Source organism: Falco peregrinus, chromosome 7 (genome assembly GCF_023634155.1).
Source record: "Falco peregrinus isolate bFalPer1 chromosome 7, bFalPer1.pri, whole genome shotgun sequence".
NCBI classification, from domain to species: Eukaryota; Metazoa; Chordata; class Aves; order Falconiformes; family Falconidae; genus Falco; species Falco peregrinus.
The window spans coordinates 30,991,096-31,012,394 of NC_073727.1; the positions used below are offsets into that span (position 1 = coordinate 30,991,096).

Consider the following 21,299-nt stretch of genomic DNA (forward strand, 5'->3'; position numbering starts at 1 on the left):
CATATTGTTGACCTATTCTTCTGTACTACCAGTCCTAACATTTTCTTTCCGCTGCTTATATCAGCTGTTCTGAGGAGCAGGAACAAGTTTATTTCAATGTTTGTGAAGCAGAAGCAGAGGGGGCATATTTAGAGGCAGAAGTATTTAAGAACAAAGAGAAAGAAGCTTAAAAATACTCAATTTAACCTGCCAGTAACTTTTGAGCAAACAACTTTTCAGCATTCTGTTACCAAGTTTACATTTAGCCCAGGATACAGCTATTGCCTTGAAACAGACTATTCATTTATGTTTGAAATGATGTTTATTATATCACTTACAGGATTTTGCAATAAGGAGACTGTCAGAGAAAGCAGAAGGACTCTACCTAGCAAAACCAGGACAGCATGTTCTCCTGCTCTTAAAGATCAAACATAGATTATTCTCCTGCATTTGCTTCACCCCTCTATGTAAATATGTAAAACCACAGAGTGGATTATTAAGTTTACCTTGTTCAGTCACTCTGGTGACACTGATGCATGTGTCAGCCTCCTAGAGCTCCGTAAAAGATAAGATTAGTAAGGAAATAAAGTTCAAGGGTCACAGCTTTGGTAAACAACCAAACTGAAGGAAGTTCATTTGAGGTGAAATTGCTTAAAACAGGCGTGTCAAGTAGCCATTTAAATTTCAGACCTTGGATTTATAGTGCAAATAGGCAGAGAGGAAAAAACAAACTGGGCAATGTGTCCCTAATTCTGATATCCCAGTGAATGAGAAGAACGTTTATGAGACTTCCCAGCTGCTTTGCTCTTGAGACATTGGTCTGTCCTTCAGCCAGCATTCTGCCTCTGGGCTTTTTATCACTCGGACAATACTTTCACCTTGCATAGGACTGGCTTGCACAGGGTGCTTGCTCCTATCCTTATTGATAGTCATCTCTAGAAGACTATACTAGTGCTGTTGCATTAAGGAGAAGTGAGATTGTGTTCTTCCTGAGCAAGAAACAGATGGCCTTGCAGCCTGTTGCTCAATCATAACCTTTTGCAGAAGTAGGAGGAGTTGCAGGGGTGGTGCCCATGCCTGCAACATCTGTGGGAACAATATGAGCTGTAGCTGCATCTCTGGAATTGAGGGGAGTGATGGGGCTTTAGAAAGACAAAAATAATCTGGCACCCTGACTGGAATTATATTTAGCAGCTGCCGTACTCCAGCTTTTACTTCGCTCCTGGTTACTTACCAGTGTGAGTTGCTTTTCTATTGAGTAGCAAAATGCTTTGTCCATTAAAGTAGGCTTGACTTTAAGAACATTGTGAATATACAGATTCCTGAGGACTGTGTAAATTTTGAACTTTGAGAGCAGCTTCTTTTTGAAGCTCAGGAGCACAGACAGAACCAGCTCTTGTTGCTGACAAGAGTCTTCTGGAATTCCTACCGGTTTAAAAGGAATTGGGGATCACAGGAGGCAAAGAGGAAAGAAATCTGATCTTCCTGTCAGAGCTATACATCTCTAATTCCCTTTGATCTTTTGCTTAGCATTTGATTAAATGTTTGGATGTAGACTGGACTACTTGATCAGAGATGGTTTGCAATACCTCTGTGCTGGTGCTATGTGCTCCAGCCTGCCTCTGTAATCTTGCAGACCAGGATACAAGGACTTGGTGGTGTTATCACTCATAAGCAAGAAGCTATTTAAGGTCAGTTTCATGCTCCTTTTAAGATTTTCAGAGGCAGTTCTTCAGGTACAATAAATTCTGTATCAGTTCATTGTACCGAAGCAACGCTGTAAAAATAGTCTCTCAGCATTAATATTTGCAGTTGTGGTTACAGGGGGAAAGTACCTTATACTCATTACTGAAGACTGATGTCAGCAGGGCGTTTCAGTTAGAGATGTACTCTAACCATAATCTCAGACCCAGATAACCTAAATCTGAACATCTCTCAAATGTCAGGATGTTTAATCCTACTGTGACTTTCACAGTGAGTCTCCCTTTCATGAGTCAGACACTTAGTTTAAGATACTTCCATACATAAAAGTCTCAGATCTAACTGCCTGCTTTTCTGTTACTTCTACAGATTTAAATCTAGCTCTAATAATTGAGGCTTAGGCTGCACCTATGCTGCTGAATTAAACATCACAATGTTCCCAGGCACTTTCTGGAATAATTCCTGGCATTCTTTTTACCCAGAATAACTAGCATTTTCTCAGTTTCCAGGCACTGTGTGGGGCTTAACACATGCCAGAGACCGTATTTGCTGTGGCAGTTTGGATGATCCTGTTTTGGAGGCTAAGAGAACTTAGTAGAAGACAGAGGGCTGCATTGTGCCAGCTGATCTCAGAGCCAGAAAATAGGCCCTGGCATGTTTCCTTTACTAGTATAGATATAGATATAGCCTCAGGGTTTTCATCTTTGGCTCTGTGATTTGTTAGGAAATGTTTTCTTTTGGATAAGACAGCAAGATGAGTCAATTTATCTGTTTGTTTATGACTTGCAACTGGGTAGAAGCTAAAGATTGCACTATATTTTTCAATAGAAAAGCAGGAAGAACCCAAACATCCCAGGTTATTTTCTGTCTCAATTGCTAGTATTTGAAAACTGAACTACTTTTCTTTAATCAAAGTGCTGTTCCTGTTTGGTTCTCTACAGTTCAGGGTGATATGCCATATTAGAAGTATGGCAGGCCAATGAAAAATTCTGTTTGATTCTCTTTTCTTCAATTCTGTGCCCACTGTTTGTGGATTTCAAAGGATATTTAATTCCAAAATGAATATAGTAATTTTTCAGAATGATCTAGTGAAAGATGTGTTCTTAATGCCCAATACCCACTGATGTTAAACAAGAGATGAAGATAGTTTCTCTCTCATAAAGACATACTGTTGAAACATTGGAAGAGATCTATCTATACTTCTGAGGGACCATAGGGAGGGCCAAGCAGAAAGTTTTACTGTTTACGGCAATGAAGTGGGGTAGGCAAATTAAAATTCACCTTGGGTATTCCACTGCAAATTTAGATTGTTTTATGTAATAATGTGAATATTTGGAAAGCCATGTCAATCCCAGCAACCTTGGGGGAGCTCCGGACCATCTACCTGGAAGCACTGGAAGGGTTTGTCCCTTCCAGTTGTTGCTGGAAGCTGATGAGGGATGTGCCAGCATGGTGACACTTTGCTCTAGTTCATTCCACAGTGGAGGGAGAGCTGTGGAAAAGTGATGTGAGCTCAGGGTATGATTCCTGTCTAGGAGAATCTCAGCTGATCATATTACAGGGCCCCTTCTCAGTTACAACAGTGTCAATTTGAAATTTCAGGACACTTATACTAGGCAGCATAGGAAAAAAACTAGCCCATAGCAAACAGAAAATATTTGGGTCGTGTGGCCCATTGCTCAGTCTCAAGCAGGTTGACTGGCTCAAATAAAAGGGCTTCTACCCCTCCACTTTTGGGGATTTTCCACTGTTAGAAGTAACTTTCATTTGATCTTTTTAAAAATATTAGCTTGATTTTCTTATTTGCCCTTGTATTATCCTCCTTAGCTCCTTTTGCACCATGCCCTCCCAAAGGGCAACAATGGATCCCAAACCAGTCACATCTCAAATCTTGACTGGGTGCAAGACTGGGGTTTCACAGGTTAATTTGAAGTGCTGGGTTACAGCTGTGTCCTAACTGTGTCATCTCTTGGCTCAGCAACACCTAGTTAACTCTTCCTCATCTTCCTAATATTTTACAGTTCCTTATGTACAATGAGAAGATAGAAAACACAGGATGTTAGACCTGTTCAAGCAAGTTTAGTGGTTTTTTAATTTGACTCTTTTTATAGTGGAGGAAAACACATCGGTTTAAATCATTAGATTAATGGGAATATTTGCAGAAGTTTTCGAATTCGGATTCCACACATGCTCCCTTTTGTTCTGACAGTAGTCTTTCCTCTTTTAAGTGCGTATTTCTGAATGGCAAGATAATAACAGACAAATATCAGTTGGCAAGGTAAGCAGGATGTTATCAGAGAAATGATCATCTTAAACTAATGTGCAAAGATAGTGGAAAGGCAGAAGTTTGCAGTGTGGATTAGCAAGTCATCCACCTTGAACATCAAGGAAGCCTTGCAATGAGCACCGCCAATCCCATTGCAGAGCTCAGAGCTTCAGTTTTCACCCACAGCCTGATGACAGAAGGTGGGGCTTGAACAATCAAAGCACACAACACTTCTTTTTTTGAGAAGTAGTCTGTCTCTCTAAGTGTTGTGCTTAATTTGCTTAGTCTATTTTACAGTGTTTGCAGACTCCCAGTGGCAAGCCAGGGGAGTTCCATGTTTAGCCATGTATTGATAAAAGCATGGTAAGGAGCTGTGGCTATCTGGTTGGCTCTTTTTTATAACCAACAGGTCTTGAAAAGTGATCTTGTATTAATAGTTAAATGTCCTGTAAAAAAAAAAAAAAATTGTCAGTGGGCATGAAGTCTCTGGGTGCTGACATACATGATGTTTTCACCTCCTGTCATCATATGCTTGGGCACCTGGAGATGACTGATTTACTACCATGCTCATCTCTGTGGAAGGAGCTGTTAGAGATGTTTATGGTTTCAGTGTTGTATCCCTGTTGCCTTTATGTAGGCTTGTCTGCACAGCTGAAAAGGTGCTTATTGTTTCTAACTTGCACTCAAGTTATGTTAAGGTAAAACGTCCAATCCAAACCAGGACCTTTGCTTTCATCTCCAGGACAAGCACATAAGGTTACAGCTGTACCTCAGTGAGTTCCTCACATTCTGTATTTCCAGCTAGGTCTCAGGCACCTGCAATTCCTCGCTTCTGAAGTACTGTGATATTTGACCACCGTCCTTCTTCATGCAGAGCCATTGTCATTTAGCAATAGAGGAAAGCAATAGAGAAATGTTTTTGAAACAGCCATGTGAATATTTTCTCTAACCTAATCTCACGCTTCACTGCAAGCAAAGCTAGATAAGCTTCCCTCAAAGCGGCAGAGCAGAACCCGTTGCCAGCCACAGAGAAAGTGTGTCTGTATGGGTGCAAGAGCCTGACTGACTCCCAGGCCTCTTCGAAAGACTCTGTCCCCTTCCATCCTTTGCCCTCCAGATATGTTTCTAAATATTGTCTTGCTCAATTTACCTATGTGCTGGCTCCCCTTGTTGAATTCACTTTGGTGCCGCTAGGGCCATAATTAACTGTATGAAAGAGGCTCCTGCTTTTTACACTAGGCTCTGCTGAGTAAGACCCATGCACAGCCCATATGTAGCTCTGAAAGCCATATGGCTGATGATTAATGGACATCTTCCTCCAACATTAGATCTTCATCTCTGATTGAGTTGTCTCCCACTGCTGAAGCTTTCAGGTTGTTACAGAGGGAGGTCAGACATTCAGGAAAGTGTCCAAGGTGAGGCACGAAACACTGGTTTCAGTGTTGCACAAGATACACATACAGTTTTCAGGAATGCCTTCCAAAGCATTTGATGAGCCATACATTGCTGGTACAAGTGGCTCTGGATTCCACTAACCTTATTCTGTGAAGTCAGATACTGAGGGTGTTTGTTAGATCATGCCACTGAGAGAAAAGAGAGCAATCTTTTCATCCATTTTATTTTGTTTGTTTGCTTTTCCTCCCCTTCAGTGACATAAATTGATGGTCTCTGGCAGAAAGTTAGTAGCAGTATCATCTGATGCTCCCAAATCCTTTGATTATCTGGCAGTACTTTAAAGTGCAGCTCTATGCTGAAAAATTATTCTAAAAGTGGCACTGCGGGGTTCTATGTCTATTATCTCTAAATGATTTTCATATCAAATGTCTTCTGTGAGTGATGAAAAAGACAATTTAGTTCCTGCCTGTCAGCCCCCTGGACTTGAAGTTCTCACTGGATTCTTTCCCTCTACCATGTCATTGCCAGTAACAGAGCATTCGATGGGCCAAATTAAGTCTTCAGTTGTATCACAGCAAGCCTACTGTCTTTAAACCGGACCTCACTGCCACCTGTAAAGCCCCATGTTTTCTGCAGTTTTGCTCAAGTAACTGGAATCTATTAAACAGCTCTGTTGATGCATGAAAACAGGAAACACAAATGGGGTCCCTGTGTCTTTGCTGCTTTTTGTATGTGAACAGCGGCAGAAAGAAGAAATTTTTATTTTTTCCTCTCTAAAGCAGAATGCACAAGGTGCAAGTCTGTGGGGGAAAATGTCATAATTTTTTGTGTAGTATCTTTCAGATCAAAATTGTAGTCTGCAGAAGAAGAATACTTCCCATATGATGCAGTCTTAACTAATTTGCTTTTCTATTTTTCAGATTTTTCATGTCATTCTTGCTTAGTATGAACCATTCAGTTTTGTTTTTCCTGTTATTCTTGTTCTTTTGTACTCTTTCTCTACTTTTTTTGTAGTCTCCTCTAATTTTGTAACCAAAACATACAGCCCATTTGATGAATACATGCTCCCATATCTCTATAGGTTGAAGAACATTTGCTGTTCAACTGTTCTGCACTTTATTTCCTTACTTGAAGTACTAAACAATGTTCTATACATGTATGCATGCAGCAATGCATATAATATAGATGTAACAAAAGTGTGCATGCTGCAGCATCTTTTTCTAAGAGTTGTTTTCACAAACCAAATCCCTAATATCCAGAAATGGTAAAACTGGTAGCAGATCCCAGTAGTAGTACTTCAGCAGTCAAAGAGAGCGACATGACAGGAAGTGCATATAACACAAAATAGTTGTTACTGGCAGATAGTTTGACCAGATTGTGGAGTAGAAAGAATACAAAGTCTTAAAAATCAGGTAAACCGCAGTTTTGAAAAAAGGCTCTGGTAAATCTTGCTTGGCTGCTGACTTTCCCCATTCAGGATGGACAGCTAGACTAATAAGCGCTGCCTAGTTCTTTGCTAAATTCCCTGTACCTAAGGATGCATGGGAGAAACATCAAAATGTATCCCGAATTCTAGTCCCCAGAGAAGGCTACCGCTATTTCATACAAGAGAAAAATACAACATAAAAGTGTAAAAGAATAAATTAATTTCAGAAAATCATGCTTGCTTTGAATTCTGGAGGCTTGGCTTTGTTGCTTCAAATAATCAGCCTCCATGGTGGCCTCCAGACTGGCTAACTTCCCAAGCACTTCTTTGAAGGTGGCTCCAGGCTCCCTTTTAACACGTGAGATGAATTCTTGGGTATATTTAGCAGCATTTCCTTTCAAGTATGTCTCTGAGGAAGTGGCTGTTGGATAACATTGCCCAGTGTAAGGTGGGGAAGGGGACAGAGATTGCCTTCTGTTAAGGTCACTGTAGCTATGGGGCCCAAGTTTGTACAGGGGCAATTTTATCATAGGGATTGTGCTGTGTATTGGCTGGATAACTTGATATACAGAAAACCCACAAAGCATAGAGCTTGTCAATAGCAATGCAGATGAATAGTTTAGGCTTCATTCTGTAATGTATTCACACAGGTGCAGAGGCTATGGGAGAACATATGTTAAGTCTGCCAGGACACCGGTCACTGCTGTCTTCCTTACTCCTCCCGAGCACATGCCCATCACATCTGTGGTGATGGCAATGGCATCAGTAAGTCACATTTCAACTGTTACAAACTGAATTGACAGAACTTCATTATATAAATGGCTGCTGAAGGGTATTTCCATTGGTGATGGAAATGAGTTCCACCATACCTCATGTAACATTTTTTCTAATTACTGCTCTCCAGAGACGAAAAAAAAAGAAAAAGAAAAAAAGGGGTCAAACTGAAAGGATCCACCCCCAAATTAGTACATAAGATGTTGTAGAGTACTATAAAAATGTTTATGTTTTATGACACTCCTCCAGCAAAGACTTGCATAACTCACTGGTGGCTCCATCACTCATGAGCAAAGCACTCATCCCAAATGTATGGCCATAAAATCTTTATAGTGCCTTGCAAAGTGTGATGTGCCATAAAGTTTTTATAACCATGCATTTGGGCTGACCACATTACATCATCACATATTTTCCCCATAAAGATTTTGGCTTACTGCTGCTTTAAGCCAACTAACCTTTACAGATGGTTCCCAGAATAGCTAAAAGATCCCTGCTTTGTTTTTTTGTTGTCAGCATGAATTTAATGTACTCCTTTTGTTTCATTAAGTCCCAGAGCTAAGCTGCAGGGGAAGTGGAATAGTGCAGTCAATACACGACTGGATTTGCTTCCTAGTTATATCAATCACATTGTCTCACTCCATTATTAAACATTTATGCTGTGGTAATGTTTGCATAGTACAGCTGACATACAAGACCAGGCAGAGCAGCAGCATACATGGGTATGTATCATGGGATCTGGTTTGTATGTTGTCACCCCTTGGGGAACCTTTATCTCTTAAGAGTATAAAGCACTAATATATACTAAAAAGATACTTCCTATCTCAATTTGATACTTCCTATCTCAATTTTTGCTTACTCTCAGTTCTTTTCTTGACTGCTTTTCAGCCAGACGAGTTAGCGATTTTGCCCTTCTGTGACCCTCTGAGCCCAGGAATACACAACCTGGAGTGAAAAAACAAAGGACCCCTTCACTCATGGGTGGCTCAAATTTACTTTGGCTTACCCAGTTATGAAACTGCACCCTTGGACCATGTTTCACTGTAAGATACAAAACCTTGAAATATTATCACTTCTAAAACTATCCCTGTGTTTAAAATCAAAATTACATTAAAAGAAAATTAGGATTACTATTTTTTTTTAACAATTAGCACAATTCCAGAGTAAGAATAACTACAATGATGAAACTAAGAGAGGAAGGCACTACAAATGTAGAACAAAACTCATGAAAAAACAGTTTTCAGATTCAAGGCAGGTTATATCAGGGGAAAAAACAATCTCTGTATGAAAAATACTTGAACCAGCCCCCAAGTCCAAATAATGAGCATTGCTCAACTTTTACCCACAGTTTAATGCATTATAATACTTTAAATATTAGTGTTGACTGAGGAGATGGGGCCCTAAATCAGTGCCAAAGTGCATTAACTAAACAGGGTAGAACACAGTTCCAATCCAGAGTTCTATTATTTTCCTAGATTTTTTGAAAATTATTATTTAAAACTTTTTTTCTTGTTTATTTATGCTTAATTTTGGTCTCCTGTTATTAGGTCACTGGGTCCACAAAATTTGTTACTCCTTGTCTCTTTAGCACTTACTTGAAACAGGTTTTGGCAGACTTTCAGAAGTCTCAGATTAACTAAAACTTGTGATTTTATGCTTAATGATCATCAGTATGCAAGAAAACGAAAATAATGCCATCCATTGTCACCCATTCATTCATTGTCATCTGTTTCTGACAGCAGGCAGAATCTGATTGAGTTACTGCTATACGTTTTCAGCTGCTGAACAAATGGGAAAACTTTGACATTCCACAGTGCTAACTTACATATGCAAATGTTGTTGGTGTAGTCCGCTGGGCGGAATGCAGAGCAATATGTTTGTGCATGATATATTAAATGATCATCAGTTTCTCATGAGGAATAGGTCCGGTCATTAAGTAGGTAACATTTGGTTGTAATTGAATGGGTTATAGAAGGGAGAATTTGAGACTTAACTGATTTTAGGCAATTGGCTTGCAAACTTTCACAGAATTAATAAAATGGAAGAGAAACTCATCCTCTGCTGTATGTTTAGTGCTGTCTGGTGCTGAGGACTGTCTGTAATTGACGCTTGAGTCTTAATGAGTAGCCCCTCTGTATATTTATTTATGCTTTCAAGCTACTGTTTATGTGTCTGGTAATAGTGAAAAATGTCTTCCAGGTGCAGCATAATGTAAATGTGGAAGACAAAGCTCTGAGGGACAGAACTGAGTTTTGCAGCTGACAGCTGCACATGTGGTGTCCTGCTGGAGTAGTTTAATACAGTCCATAATCAATTAATTATGTTTATAGTTTGCAGAGAGCACTGCGAAAACTGTCAGGTGCAGTCAAAAAAGTAGTTGTGGAAAGACATAGGTGGAAATGCATATATTCCACTCTTAAAATAGCTGTTAACTATATCATTAGTATCTTAAATTATAAGAATGAAAGAAAATTGTATGACCTCATGTACTCTTTTGCATCTTCCTTCTTTTGACATTTATGTTGGCCCAAAAAGTGAAAATAATTTGAGTGCAGTTCTCTGAACAATGTCTGTATGAAAAGAGCATTTTAGAGTTCACTGCTTGTGTCGCTGAATTCCAGATCAAATCTGATCCAATTTACACAGAAAATTTAAAGAGCACTTAATCTGATGTAGGTTTATATTATTTATTTCTAGATGGGCATGACATTACACATCACTGTAAAATGAAGGACCTGGATTCTGAGCCTGGAAAAAAAATTCATATATAGAGTTCTTTCTTTTCCCACCATATTGTTTTTTACTTACCCATCAACATCCTTTAATAAGGAACTTTGCAGACAAAATGCCCTGATCATTTTACTTTGACTTATCTAGCTGTGCTTGCTGCATTGTCATTCTCCCTCAGAGTGCTAGTTCTAATGTGACAAAAGAAATTTAAATCAGTGCAAACAGCACCCAATTTGCAGACTTTGCAAGCAATCAGCTGAGCAACTAAATCCCTGAACATGTGTAGATTTATGTCTTCTTTTTAAACAGTTTCCAGCTATGCAGCTTGATCTAACAAAAGATATTATCTCTCAAATCATTCGAATGTCCACCTATATATATACAGAATCATGGGTTTGAGGTTCACTTCAGGACTTCACAATACACGGAAAACAACACCCAGTGTGCTACATTTCCAGAACTGGCTCGTTTGTGTGCCTGGAGTGCCAGGATGCGGCACGGGGAACCACTGCACCACATAGGGACCTGGGATTTCTCTATTTGAGCCCCAGCGAGGCAGAGAGCAGGGTGTGCCAGAGGCTGGCTCAAGCAGTTGATTTGGGTATTGGCTGCTTTGTCAACAGTTGTTTTGGCCAAACTGTCTCCAGTAGAGATCTGTCCTTGAACAGCTATTATGGAACCACTTCTTTCAATTAGCTCTCCAAAGAGATGTTTCACCCTGCACTGGGAGCCCATTTGTGTGGTTTTAGAGCAGTCGAAACTGTCACACCCACAATGCTCAGTGTAGGAAAAGCCCAGAAATAGCCTAGAGAAGATGTGCCTATAATTCAAACTGAAACTTTTTTCACTCTAACCTCCAGTCTTTACAGTCTTCCAGCTTAATCAGATGGAAGATGAGACAAAGAAAATCCGCTGTTAAAGTGTTTATGCTGTTCTTATGGATTTAGAAGGCTCTATATGAAATACAGTTTGAATCAATATCAGAACAATGAATAAATAAATCTCCAAACTTGCAAACCCATTTGAATCTCTGTTTTGCACTAACTTGTCATCTGTATCCAGGTTTGCTGTGGGCTACAGTGTTTAAGCCCTCTTGGTTTAAGCAAATTGAGCATTTTCCTGATTTTTATTTTATGCTTTCTCTGTTCATGCTCCTTCCTGTGCCGTGTCTTTTGCTTTCATTTCTTTAAGGTATTAGCCTTAGCCTTGGTACTCAGTTATAGTCAGGGATATACCAACACTTTTCATCCACTCAGATCTGTGATGAACTGGACTGAAAAAATGCCCAATACCAGCTAGCTGCAGACTCCCATTTACCATGCGGTGCAATACCGCATTCCTGCCACTTCGTAGCATTCTGAGAGACTCCAAACTAATTAATGTGATTTAGGGTGATGTGTGTTTATCAAGCAGCAGTCACAGTTTGTTCTCTCAGCTGTCTCAAAGAGTCTTCCTTCCAGATAAGAGCATTTCTGTTGCACGGAAGGCTCTTCTCTGTGCTTTTTGTAGCTGGGTTTGGTGAGAGGAAGGCAGTTTATTGTTCTTAGAGTGTCTGATGTAAACCTGCCTTAAGAATCTGGTAGGCCCTGGGTGTAAAAGCAGTGTGTAAACAAAGACCCTCTCTTAGTGGTTGCTGGTTGCTAGGGCTCCACAAAAGCTAGTTTCTTGGGGTTAATAGCCTAATAAATTAGATAGGCCAGTTCAGTTGCTTGAGAGCTATTGAACTGAGATGCCTCCAGGCACACATTCTATTTGCACCTGTTTAGCTGTGGGGTTTTTTCAGGTATTTTTGGAAGAACCAGGAGCTAAAAGTTCCCTTTCAGTTTTCTCTCATCTCCCCAGATGAAAGCTGTGTTTCCATTAGCAATTATGTTTCCTTGAGCCAACCCTGTTGATATCAATTCCTCCTTCTAATTCTTCCCTGGAGCTCTTTGTTAACTTTCCTGGGGTGCCTTGGATATTCTTAACCTTTTAACACTCTCCGCATTTTGGTTATCTGTTCCTCCATGGGAGTTCACTCTATTTATTTCTGCAGTTTGGGATATACAACAAATGTGTCCTAGGAAGTCACAAGGCATTTCCAAGCACAAGGTTATTCTGCTTCATGTGGATTGTCTTATTTGTCTGCATTTTGTTTTGAAGGAATTAGCCCATCTGCAAAGTACTGTGCTCACCAATGCTCCCCCATAAACAGTAGTAACCAGATTAATCCATTTGGTTTCTTGAGGTTCTTGCATCAGATAGAAGTTTGCTATATTTGGGATTTTGAGCAGCTTGCAAATAAATATTTCCATTGGAAACCACTCTGATGTTACTACACAGGTGACAAACCAAGAAACTGCTTCCTGTAACCCTTTAAAAATGAAAATGGATGCAAGAACTGCCTTACTTTGAGCAGCAAGGTGCAGGGAAGTGTGTCAGAGAAGAGCAAGCACAAAGTGATAGCTTCCGAGATTATGCTCTAACATATTCCAGCTCACAGTCTTCCTGAACTTCTTTGGCATTTTCTTCTTTGTCCAATCTCTCTCTAAACTCATGTGAACTTAACAACTTTGTGCATTCTGCTGCAAGGAATTCCCCAGCTCTCCTCCTCTTTCACAGGGAGTGTTTCTGCCACACTTTTAACCTGCCACCGGTTCACCAGTTTGAGCTGGTGAACTCTGAACATTTGTTCCTTGTTCAGTTCTTCACCGTTTCACAGATGTCTGTTGCAATGCACCCTCAGCTGGACTCTGGATGTAAGACTAGTAATTTCTGCCATTCCTATAATGGGAACCATTCTGAAATTGGCTTCAGGCAACTTCTGTAACTGGTTTCACCGTTTGCTTCTCTCCTTTTCTCAGCTCCTTTTTAATATGGGGAAGGGGAGAAGAATAGCACACAGAATTCATGAAGAGATATATGTGGTGAAGTACCAGGGTTAGCCCTGGTGGGCAGCTCAGCCCCACACAGGCACTCACTCCCCCCCAGTGGGATGGAGAAGAGAATCAGAAGGGTAAAAGTGAGAAAACTCATGGGCTGAGATAAAGACAGTTTAATAGGTAAAGCAAAAGCCACGCACACAAGCAAAGCAAAACAAGGAACTCATTCACTCCTCATCGGCAGGCAGGTGTTCAGCCATCTCCAGGAAAGCAGGGCTCCAGTATGTGCAATGGTTACTTAGGAAGACAAACACCATCACACCGAATGTCCCTCCCTTCCTTCTCCTTCCCCCAGCTTTATATGCTGAGCACAATGTCATACAGTATGGAATATCCCTTTGGCAGTTGGGATCAGCTGTCCCGCTTGTGTCTCCTCACAGCCTCTTGTGCACCCCCAGCCTCCTCGCTGGTGGCGTGGGGTGAGGAGCACAAAAGGCCTTGGCTCAGTGCAAGCACCGCTCAGCAATAGCTAAAACATCCCGGTGTTACCAGCACTGTTTCTAGCACTAATCCAAAACACAACCCCATACCAGCTACTATAAAGAAAAAAAACTCTACTCCAGCCAAAACCAGTACAGTTCTCTATGACTTTCCTTATAATTCTGAACATGTGATTTGTTTATTTGGCTTCTGTTCAGTATCATGCTGGTGTTTTCTTTAAATGATTTATTATAAGCTGAAGATCTCAGTCTGGTTGGGAGTCAGCTCTGAGCCCTCTCCTGCAGATGTAAATCTCAGATTTCTCCCCCCTCCCCCCCCCCCCCCCTTGCATCCTTCTACATTTATCTACATTGAATTTTGTTGTCAGTGTTTACTAGAAGTTGTATTAAAACAATGTGAACAGCTGTTAACTATTAAACCTCCATGTGTGCGTGCCTCTCCATATCAGAACTTACCTTTTGTGGTGAAGCCTGCTTAATATCAGATTGAATAAAGAGACGTGAAAACTGGAGAGTGCTTAGATTAATTGTTCCGAGTTGCATAATAATAATAGTGGCCTCCCTGAGGGATTAAGGTGGGAGAAACTGTGGAAAAGAATATAGGTCCAAGAGCCATTATAGGCTCTTGTTATGATGCTGGGAATATGGGTTTGCTGTAGGAGTATGGTGTACATGGCCATGCAGTTTTCTGGAGATTTGGATGCTTGCTACCTTGTTAGAAGAAAATGCAGCACTGTTCTTGTGTTGTGGGTTTTTTTTTCCTCTTATTAAATCCTGTCTGTTCATACTCCTTTCTGTGACTCAATGCAGATGTGAGGGTGTCTCATCACCAGTAGACGAAGGGTATTACCATGAGGTGTTGAGGTTCTGTGACTAGCACACTTGCATGCATTAAGGCATGTTTTCAGACTGCTAGTTAAGCCAAGTAAATTCTCCAGAAACATTCACACTGGGGGGATTAGGGGCCTCCCACTTCACTGGGATATAGCTCCTATAAACATTAAGATGTTAAAAACTGCATCTATGTGGCTCAGCTTTCCCATATGCCTGAAAATACCTCTGATCATAGCAGAGTCACATTTGGCCTTGGAAACATGCACAATCAAACGGAGTCTATATTACTGACATGGTAACAGCTTGACACTGTACAGATTGATATGATTAGCTGGCAAGTTCTCAGAAGGAGATGCTGCAGATATTGTGCTCAGACCTACTTATTAACCTGTGTCTCTTATTGATGTGATACACAGTAAGCAGTTACAGCATCTCATCTTGGTGCCTCCAATGCCGTGCAGTCTTTCCACCTCAGTTGACAGTCCTGTGATTTCAGGGTGCATGCGAATGAAATGAAATCCTCAGTGTTGAAGTGGACCTTCACACACAAGAACATGCAGTAGACTAGTGAGTCTGAACACGAGGGAAATACGGTGTTGGAGCACAGGTCTGTCTTGTGCATAGTGCTGCTGATGTGCCTGCTTTCACATGACTATTGGGATAAAAATGATAAATAATTTTATTTTAAAATATTAGCTTGTCTTAAACTGACGAAAGGGAAACAATCACAGCTGACCAGACAGTGTCTAATACTCTCATGTCTAGTCACTACTGCACAAGAAAAATCATAAAAGTACGTAATGAAGAGAATAAAAACTGGCCACCTGTGGGTGCCATCTGGTGGTGAATACTCTGATCCTGATCCAGCAGTGCTTTTGAATCTGTGCTTGTTCCTAAAGCATGAACGACCCCTCTCCTAACCCTGTGGGTGTGTTACTAAGTCCCACACAATAGGGTAGGCACGTTGGAAGAGTGAGTCCTACTGTAGGTCCTCCAATGGAGATTCTCTGAATGTTTGCCCTTCAAATAAACTAGGGCTTGTAACAGCCCTGAGGAGGATGGAGCACTTCTTGCTTACAGGAAGACTAAAGAACAAGGCAAGGAGCCCTGTTGTAAAGTCCCAGCACATACCATGTGCCAGGAAGGCATGGGAGTGCTGGCAATGTCAGCACTCAGCTATTTTGATTCTGGTACCTTTTCCACAAATACCAATTTATGTTCTTGTGAAAATGTAGAACATAATTTGAAAGCATTTGGGTTGTAATTACACAGATGTGTGCACACAGGGCCATGCTCAGAGCTCCATTAGCACAGCATGGGACCTGGGCTCCTATATCCTTCTGTAGCCCATGAGCTTAGGCACGTATTACACAAGGAGAGTGTAGATTTGTTTTAGGGCAGGAAGGCTCTGCAGAGGGATCTGGGCAGGCTGGACTGATGGGCCGAGGCCAGTTGTATGAGGTTCAACAGGGCTGAGTGCTGGGCCCTGCACCTGGGTCACAACAACCCCACACAGCGCTACAGGCTTGGGGAAGGGTGGCTGGAAAGCTGCCCAGAAGGAAAGGACCTGGGGCTGCTGGTTGATTCAGCCGGCTGAATGTGAGCCCATAGTGTGCCCAGGTGGCCATGAAGACCAACAGCATCCTGGCTTGTATCGAAAACAGTGTGGCCAGCAGGACTAGGGAGGTGATTGTCCCCCTGTACTGGGCACTGGTGAGGTCTCACCTCAAATACTCTGCTCAGTTTTGTGCCACTCACTTCAACAAAGACACTGAGGTGCTGGAGCATGCCTAGAGAAGGGCAATGAAGTTGATGAAGGGTCTAGAGAACAAGTCTTATGAGGAGCGTCTGAGGGAACTGGGACTGTTTAGTCTGTAGAAGAGGAGACTCAGGGAAGACCTTGTCGCTCTCTACAAGTACCTGAAAGCAGACTGTAGAGAGGTGGGTGTCAGTCTCTTCTCCCAAGTAACAAGTGATGGGACAGGAGGAGATGGCCTCAGGTTGCACCAGGAGAGGTTTAGATTGGATATTTAGATTGGATATTAGGAAAAACTTCTTCACCAAAAAGGGCTGTCAAGCACTGGAACAGGCTGCCCAAGGATGTGGTGGAATCATCATCCCTGGAGGTATTTAAAAGATGTGTAGATGTGGTGCTTAGGGACACGGTTTAGTCATGGACTTGGCAGTTAATGGTTGGACTGGGTGGTCTTAAAGGTGTTTTCCAACCTAAATGTCGTTCTGTGATTGTACTAGCTGGAACTCCTGGTTTCAATCACAGGTAGCAGAGCTCGGGGCTGTCCCCACCTGTCTGTGGAGACCTGGAAGTCTAACAAAATAACTAAATGCCTACAGCTAGCCCTCTCCCATCTGTGCTCAGCCCGTAAGGAATGGAGCTGATGGGAGATGCTGCTGCCTCTTGTTTCTCATCAGCATCCAGTCAAGGCAGGTCTCTGCTTTCCTAAGGCTGCTCACAGAAGAGGTGAGACACTATCTGCAGCTGTGTAAGATAACTCACTGACTTTATCGGAAGCTACTGTACCATCTGTTCTGCTGGAAAACATTAGGGTCAATAACCTCCAGTGGAGGGACAGCAGCCCACAGGTCAGGGAGGAGGGAAGGGCAGGGTGAGGGGCTGTGCCCACAGCTGGCACAGCAATCAGGGAAGGGACCATCTATCCGGAGTGGTCTGCAGGCTGCTTCCTACTTCCCCCATCCACTGGCTGCAAGCTCAAAGGGTGCTGTGAAGTGCTACCATAGGGGCTCTGATGGGGGTTTTGCAGCAAGGCATGAGTTTTCTTGCCTCATATAAACCAAGCAGAAAATGGTGCAATAAGTTTAAAGATGAGGAAAAGACTCAGAATTTCCTTTCTTTTTCTACCAATAAACCAAAGTTTTATCTTAATTTCAGTCCTACATGCATGAGTTTACTATTCAGCCAAACATTCCTTCTGAACTATATTATCTTGGTGCTGTTCAAAATCCCATAAACCAGAAAGTACTAGACAACTTTCCCCCCACAGAAAGCACAGTGGGGAATAAGCAAATAAAGTTGAAACAGATAAAGATCCTAGTATTGATCTCTGCTTGTGTTGCCTAATAGAGTGTAACTCCAAAGGAATATTGTAGTCACTGGTGGACGAGAAATCGAAATAATCTGGCTATCACTTTACATGTCTCTGTATTACAAGGGTCACGTAGGCTAAAGAGCGCTAGGGATTTACCCAAAGTAACCACAGATTTTCATGAGGTGTATAGATTTACAGCAGCCTCCCGGAACGTGCTACAAGAAGCACTAGAGTTCCCTCAGCAGTGGCGCTCGCACAGCTGTGATTTTGTTGTGAACCCACAGCAGCTCCCCCATGCTTCTCTGCCTACCTGAAATGTGTGTTATCTCACAGCTGCCAGGTATGGGTGTCCCCCCAAATGATCACACTGAAGTTAATACCGGGATTTTTCTGCTTATTTTTAGTGTGAAACTAGTACCAGAGGTCACATGTGAAAGGCATTATTTTTCTAACATGACCATTTCCCTGTTTTTTCAATAGCTTATTTGAAATTGTTTGGGAAGACAGCCTTCATTATGCAATTAACTCATGTTACTTCCTGCAGTTGCAACTGTATCTGAGAAATAAGAACAGAAATTACATTTTCTGACTCAGCAGTGATGGTTATCACTCTCATGGATAAAGGAGTTTTATTACAGCTTTACTTCTGCTCAAATCACAGAACCTGTAGTTATAGGAAGGCAAAATGGATTCCATCTGGCTCATACATTATCAACAATTGTTAATAGAGCTTCAGTTACAAGGACAAATTGCCAAGGCAGAAATGAAGACCTTGAGGACAAATGCAGTTTCATACCTGTAATTTAAAGTGCAGTTTGGCTCACAAAATCTTTGCAATGTGCAATAAATGGGAGCCTTGCCTGACTTTCAGATCAACTTTCAGCTGAAGTTTTCAGAGCCAGCAGCTAGGAAAAAAATAATTCTGTGCTTGTAAACTGAAAAAATTCTTATCTGAAAGCCCTCTGGACACTTTGAATACATGGTAGCATGATGCAGCTACTTTTCACTGTGCACAAACATCACCCTCATGGTTTACATTATTCATGCAAACAAGATGCTGTAAATGCTGTCTCCTCCAGAGCCTCTTAGAGAGGAGGCTTCAGCTGTGTCTTGGAAACCCTGCAGGCTCTCCTCTTGTGTTTGATTTGCAAGGAGATACTAAGAGACTGCCTTGGTGTTTCATTGGGTGAAGACACATTCCTACAGCCTCTTGCAGGAGCCCTGTTGAAAGCATAGACAATCTGTGTGGGCACAGGATACTACCTACATGTATTGGAGTAGCCTTTCAGGGCCTAAAACTATGTTCAACCTTACAGGCACAGAGGCTGTCTGCAGAACAGTGATGAATGCCTTCTCAGCTCAAGAAGCTTATGAGAAAAACTCCTGTTTTATGAACTGAAACATGTAACAAGTGCAGCATGTTGAAGGCATATATGGTCAGTGTGCTACAAGCCCATCAGACTGAAGTCCTATACATTTATTAAACTGCAATTCACTTAGAACACTGGAGTGACATCTCTATTCTGAAATTTGCACTTTCTAAGTTGATTGTGTGGTGGGAGGGCGGGTAGGGAAGGAAATGGAGCAAACTAGCAAATATTAAGGATAGTTAAGTTGGAAGGCAGGAATAAATTCCAATATCAGATCTCAGACAAAGTCCTTTATCAGGAAAGTCCTTCTTCCTGTCCTCACTTCTTATTCATTCATTTTTTGGTGCCAATAGCAACTCTACAATTCCTATCATGTGCTGTAGACCTTAGCAGCCCTCAGTCACTGGAACAGCTTCACATCATGGACTGTGGTTGTGGTACCTCCCTCTAAGAATATTCCTGAGTGGGACAAAGCAATAGGCCTTAAAGATGAAGAGATTGCTGGAAAAACATTAGCACTACTGACTGACCAGGGACCTGAGGAAACACTTTACCAAAAACCTAACTGTAAATTTCTGCTTGAACCCCATGGCTTTAATATACTTTAAACAAGCAGTGTGCTGAGTGTTTACTTCTGGCCCTGTGAAACAGCTGTTGCTCCAGTTGACATGCACTGTGAGAAAGTGAAGTCTATTTTTTTCCTAAACTGATATTGAAACATAGGTTATGGAATAACCAACTTTTAAATTGTATTTCATACACCATTGACTAGAAATTCTCATGGCTTCATTGCAATCCAGATCTCTTTTATTAAAAGGCATTCTTTCAGTCCCAGTGTGAGATCCTTCCGTATTGTGAGTTATTATACACTAAATATGTGTGCTAATCCAAATGAAACTAACTTCCCTTGAGTATTTTTATAGCCTACAGTCAGCTGAATCTGGGCAGAAGATACAGAACCTGGGTTAATGTACCGATCTGTTTTGACTGACATAAATAGTTTACTTATTCTGCTTCAAATCCAGAATATTTATCCTTAAAGACCAGCTAGAAAGGATTGCTTTCAATGAAGCTGCTAGTTTTTTTCTAGTTGCCATTTAAAAAAATAATGATGGAATTTTTGTGAACATTCACTTGTATTCTGTGAAGTAATGGTACACTTTTTTTCCTTACACAGTGCAGTGAGATTTCTTACCTAATCGAAGCTGCTAAAATGTGATGGGCATTGAATTTGTGTTAATGAGGTGTTCATGAATGCATGTTAGAACAATAGCCTGTCATTTCTTCATGAACTGATCTGACATTTTTGCTGTGCTTGGGGTATGAAACAAAAAAGCTGTAGAGATGTTGTCATTAGTAAGATTTACAGCAGCAAAGGCTACGGTGACATAGGCCTGTTAGGATTACAATTAGATGTAAAAGATCATCTAGAAAAGTACAATTGCAGGCAATCTATCCAATCAAACATGTGCAAGTGACACCACCGGAAGAAATCCTGTTCTCCTGTGATGTTTTTACGTATGGTGCTGGTAGCCTTGGTGCTACTTCCATAGATCTGAAACAAACATACTTTGTTTCTCCGTAACATACTATTTCTGCCCTGTGGCTTTTTTTTCACTTTTAGCCTATAAATAAAATGACAGCATATATGTTAAGTGTGTGAGAACTAGTTTATGCTGTCACTTACATTTCAAGATGTTTTAGTGTCATGCTTGCCTAGAGCCCTTGACGAAATAAGAGAGCTCTTATTCAACAAAATATTTTGTAAGAGTAGTTCTGCAGAGTGTTTCTTATTTTGCTTTTGTTCATAAGGGAACATAATGACCAAAATTATGGATTCTAGCATGCTGAGTGACAGTCTACTTCCCTGAGAGCTTTGCAGAAAGGAAATACATTTTACACCCTAGATGTGGCCCAATCTATGCATCTAAATATCCCTGAATATTGAATATTGAAACAGTTATTGTAGTCCAAGATTAATTGCTTCTGTGAGTAAACAACTAAAATAACCAAGCTTGTGTTAGAAAATATCATGGAGACTATCTTCTTTGTGCTCTAGGGCACAGACTAATCAGTTGGGGGAAAAATATCATTCAGTGACATATTGATTCATAATTGGTCCCACTTTAGGTAATTTATTTTTTCCCTTGGAAAGGCTCGGTAGTGACCAATACTGGAAACAATAGCCTATTTAAACTACAGATTTATTCTGATGCATTTATATATTTTTTACAGGAGCTGTATTTAAGATGATGACTTTTCACCATGATGATGTTGCACAAAGACTGGTTTTGTGTCATCTTGTGGAAGAAATGCAGATTCTTCACTGCATGTATATCTGAAAGCTATGTATTTATAGATATTGTTTTTGAAATAGCTTTCCTAATAAATAGTTCTATGG

At 41.0% G+C, this 21,299-nt stretch overlaps 1 long non-coding RNA gene across 1 annotated transcript in view; it reads left to right on the plus strand.

The window, feature by feature from the left end:
- The first annotated feature begins 994 nt into the window (after positions 1-994).
- LOC114013493 (uncharacterized) overlaps positions 995-21,299 on the plus strand; it is a 73,673-nt gene continuing 53,368 nt past the window's right edge. Inside the window, exons 1-2 of the long non-coding RNA XR_008748240.1 lie at positions 995-1,217; positions 7,418-7,532. This is a non-coding gene — a long non-coding RNA (uncharacterized LOC114013493). The remainder of the gene's footprint in view (positions 1,218-7,417; positions 7,533-21,299) is intronic.